A 5,101-nucleotide genomic window follows, 5' to 3' on the forward strand; every position below is an offset into this window, starting at 1 on the left:
CATGGTAGACTGCGGGCCCAGGCGCACTCATCAATTTGGGTTCCACTGCAATGCATGCCAAGCACTCTTTTCGAGGTGATAGACGAAATTCCGGCGGGGCTTACTTAAAAGATATCCGACCCGGTTTCGTTTCCTCTTCGTGGGATGGAGTGCCTCTTAGAACATGTGCAGCATCAGCCATGAGCGGCCGACGGCCATTCGTGTCTCTGTGGACAGCAGGCAAAAGAGCGCCGCCTCCAGTTATTTGCGAGGGCGACAACTGTCGCTTTGTTGTGGTTGAATGTGGGTGCGCCAAGTCCATGGACTTGCTAGTGATAGGCTTGCTTGTTTTTAAGGGCACGCCTCGCGCAAGGCGCGGGCGATTAAACCCCAAGGCGGAAGCTCGGTTAGGGTTACCCTCGTGTCGGGGAGACAGTCAGCAGGCACCCGAACTTCGCAGCAACCGATGGATGTATATTTCGACCCTCGTGAAATGCGGCGACAAGCTCATATGGCTGCGCCGCGCGTATCGTTCAACATCGATGTATCCTGGTATTCTTGCGATTCACATACCCGACCGCGCCAGTTTGCTGCGGTCTTCATCGACCGAGCGAGTGATCCCCGTTAGAGTTGTGTATTTGCCATTTGGTCTTTTTGCGACTAACCATCACAGGTCGAGTCTCAATGAAAGGGTTTGACAGACATAGCCCAAGTTTGTGGTTTGGGTTTGGCCGGACGGCTTGTTGTTGTTTTTGACACTTGAATTTCACTCTTTTTGGGTCAAGAGGCTTATTCGCCGGTAGTAAGGAACGGACGGGCAGCCGTCCAAAGCCCCGTCCGTCCTCCTCCTCCGGTCTTCGCGCTCTCGCCCGAGTGTGGGCCACCTACAGCGTGGTGGTACCTATTTTTGGTGCGGGGGCCGGGATTGTCCTCTTTCGCTGCTGGAGTTGCCAGAGCAGAGCCCGAGACCGCCCAAATCAGGAGAGTAGTAGTAGTTTTAAGAGCGCCCCGTTCTCTTTCTCTCTGTTAATGATCCTTCCGCAGGTTCACCTACGGAAACCTTGTTACGACTTTTACTTCCTCTAAATGATCAGGTTTGGACATCTTTCCGTCAGCTCGAGGCGACGACCCCAGAAAACCCTCGCGGGCAACGGGGCCGACAATCCAAGAGCGCCAGTCCGAAGGCCTCACTAAATCATTCAATCGGTAGTAGCGACGGGCGGTGTGTACAAAGGGCAGGGACGTAGTCAGCGCAAGCTGATGACTTGCACTTACTGGGAATTCCTCGTTCATGGGAAACAATTGCAAGCCCCAATCCTATCAAGAAGGCTTTGAGCAGGTTACCCGCTCCTCTCGGAGGGAAAACTCGTTGATCCCTTCAGTGTAGCGCGTCTTGACTAGAACATCTAAGGGCATCACAGACCTGTTATTGCTCAATCTCGTGCGGCTAGAATTGCCGCTTATCCCTCTAAGAAGTTGCGAACTGGACACCATTTTCTGGAGATCCGTCGACTACTTAGTAGGCCAGAGTCTCGTTCGTTATCGGAATTAACCAGACAAATCGCTCCACCAACTAAGAACGGCCATGCACCACCACCCACCGAATCGAGAAAGAGCTCTCAATCTGTCAATCCTTCCGGTGTCTGGGCCTGGTGAGGTTTCCCGTGTTGAGTCAAATTAAGCCGCAGGCTCCACTCCTAGTGGTGCCCTTCCGTCAATTCCTTTAAGTTTCAGCTTTGCAACCATACTTCCCCCGGAACCCAAAGACTTTGGTTTCCCGGAAGCTGCCCGCCGGGTCATGGGAATAACGCCGGCGGATCGCTAGTTGGCATCGTTTATGGTTAGAACTAGGGCGGTATCTGATCGCCTTCGAACCTCTAACTTTCGTTCTTGATTAATAAGCATCCTTGGCAAATGCTTTAGCAGTAGTTAAGTCTTGCAGCCCGGTCCAGAGTGTTCACCTCTAAGCGTCACTTAATCCCGAATGCCCCGCCTGTTCCGATTAGTCATTACCTCTTTGGTTCGAAAACCAACAAAATAGAACCCGAGGTCTATTCCATTATTCATGCATCACCATTCGGGCCATTCAAATAGCCTGCTCTGAAACTCTAATTTTCAAAGTAAACTCTCCGGCCTGGGACACTTTCGACAAAGAAGCATCCGTGCGGCGAACGTAGCGAGGCCCGGCTTTGTTCGGGCGTGACAGTAAACACGGAAGGCGGTGCACGTCAGTCGAACTGAGATCAACCTGAGCACTTACTTACGCAGCAAAAACTTTAATATCGCTATTGGGCTGGAATTACGCTGACTGCTGGCGCAGACTTGCCCTCCAATGGATACTCGTTAAAGGATTTAAAGTGTACTCATTCCGATTGCGAGGCCTCGGATGAGACTCACATCGTTATTTTTCGTCACTACCTCCCCGTGCCGGGAGTAGGTAATTTGCGTGCCTGCTGCCTTCCTTAGATGTGGTAGCCGTTTCTCAGGCTCCCTCTCCGGAATCGAACCCTGATTCCCCGTTACCTGTTATAGCCATTGTAGGCGCATAACCTACAATCGAAAGCTGATAAGGCAGACACTTGAAAGAAGCGGCGCCGGTGCCGAGACCGTGCGCTCAGCCCGAAGTTATTCAGATTCACCACAGGTGGGTTACGGACCGGGGCCCGACCAGTTTTGAACTAATAAAAGCGCTCTTCCCTTGCGGTCAGAGACCAATTGCATGTATTAGCTCTAGAATTGCCACAGTTATCCAAGTAAGTGGGTTTACAGATCCAATGAAACATAGCTGATTTAATGAGCCATTCGCGGTTTCGCCTTAAATCGGCTTGTACTTACACATGCATGGCTTAATCTTTGAGACAAGCATATGACTACTGGCAGGATCAACCGGGTAGCTGCTGCTGTTGGCGGCGCCTATCACGGCGGCCAAAATAGTGAGATTGAGAGAGAGGCAGAAGACATTGGGCGAGGGACCGCACGTTGGCCTTAGAGAAATAGCAAACCAGATGATCAGATCTAACTGCACCTTCTCTTGCTATCCTCGGCGCCGGCAGCGCCACCGTGTGTGCCAATCTCCTCCCTTATCCGCTCCTCTTTGCCCCAGCTCCAGCGAGGCAGCCGACATTGGGCGAGGGACCGCACGTTGGCGAATCTCCTCCCTTATCCACTCCTCTTCTCTTTGCCCCAGCGAGGCAGAAGACATTGGGCGAGGGACCGCACGTTGGCCTTAGAGAAATAGCAAACCAGATGATCAGATCAAACTGCACCTTCTCTCGCTATCCTCGGCGCTGGCAGCGCCACCGTGTGTGCCAATCTCCTCCCTTATCCTCTCCTCTTCTCTTTGCCCCAGCGAGGCAGCCGACATTGGGCGAGGGACCGCACGTTGGCCTTAGAGAAATAGCAAACCAGATGATCAGATCAAACTGCACCTTCTCTTGCTATCCTCGGCGCCGGCAGCGCCACCGTGTGTGCCAATCTCCTCCCTTATCCGCTCCTCTCCTCTTTACCCAGCTCCAGCGAGGCAGCCGACATTGGGCGAGGGACCGCACGTTGGCCAATCTCCTCCCTTCTCCGCTCCTCTTCTCTTCTCTTTGCCCCAGCGAGGCATAAGACATTGGGCGAGGGACCGCACATTGGCCCATCTCCTCCTCTCTCTCTTTCTCTTACTGTTTGTGGGGGCGTGGGCTCATGAGCGCCATCGTCGCCCAATATTGGTTAGGTTGTGTATTTCACGGGTGGGAACCGCCATCATCGTTGTTAGGTGATGGGGTAACCCAACGTGTGCTTTGACGAGTTTTGGCTGCTAAACTCTCTTTTTAGTATACTCGGCTCCCAGACTGCGCCCTGGTCGTGTTGAACCATGAGCGTTGTCTATGCACATTTAGGGTAGCCGTTTGCGCGTGGAATAGTGCAATGAATCTCGGTCAAGAGACGGTTGGGCGCTGCATTGAAGGCCGGCACAGACGCGAAGACGGGTTGATCAGCCAACGCAAGTCCGCTAAGTTGGGCAGACAGCAGACAGCTGTGATGGAAACTAGTAGGGTGGCGACGTGTGTGCCGAGAGAGAGACGGAGTAAATAATGTCCAAACGGAAGAGAGACCTGGCAAGTGTAATTGATAGATCGCGAGCCTACGCCCCATAAGCCCGCTCCACTGCCATTCCTCTGATCCAATGAGACTAAAATCTCTCTCCTTCTGCTCCAGCCATTGCAGGGCAGGGAAGCGACGGCAATTTTGGTTGTTGTTTTTGAATGCCGCGCTTTGCTTCGCAGAGGCGCCGAAGCGCTCCGCTTGTGGGCGGAAAATATTTCACACCGAATATGTGTGTGAAGGCGCCCTCTCCCCTTAATATAGTGAAATAGTGCAATCCAGCATACAAGGTCGGACGATAGGACATTCACCGTACCGCACCTCGAGAGTGGATGTTGTTTGTTGGGTAAGGTTAAAACCGGACTGTTCGCAGACAGCCGAATAAACCCGTTCCGGACTAATTGGTGGATGCAACATCATGATGCTGCTGTCGCGGAAACCGCAGTGGCGACGTGTTCGCCGAGAGAGAGTAATAATGTTCAATAGGGAGAGCGACCTGGCTAGTGTAATTGATAGATCGCGAGCCTACTCGCCATTAGCCCGCTCCACTGCCATTCCTCTGACCCAATGAGACTATTCTCTCTCTCGCTCTCCTTCTGCTCCAGCCATTGCAGGGCAGGGAGAGGAAATCGACGGCAATTTTGGTTGTTGTTTTTGAATGCCGCGTTTTGCTTCGCAGAGGCGCCGAAGCGCTCCGCTGGGGGGCGGAAGATATTTCACATCGAATATGTGTGTGACGGCACCCTCTCCCCTTAATATAGTGAAATAGTGCAATCCAGCATACAAGAGCGGACGATAGGACAGTCACCGTACCGCACCTCGAGAGTGGAAGTTGTTTGATCGTTTGTTAGGCAAGGTTAAAACCTGACTGTTCGCGAACAGCCGAATAACCCAGTTCCGGACTTACAATAGATGCAACATCATGATGCTGCTGCTGTCACGGAAACCGTGGTGGCGACGTGTGCGCCGAGAGAGAGTAATAATGTTCAATAGGAAGACAGACCTGGCTAGTGAAATTCATAGATCGCACTCC

The sequence above is a fragment of the Homarus americanus genome, unplaced genomic scaffold (genome assembly GCF_018991925.1).
Source record: "Homarus americanus isolate GMGI-L3 unplaced genomic scaffold, GMGI_Hamer_2.0 scaffold41843, whole genome shotgun sequence".
NCBI lineage: Eukaryota > Metazoa > Arthropoda > Malacostraca > Decapoda > Nephropidae > Homarus > Homarus americanus.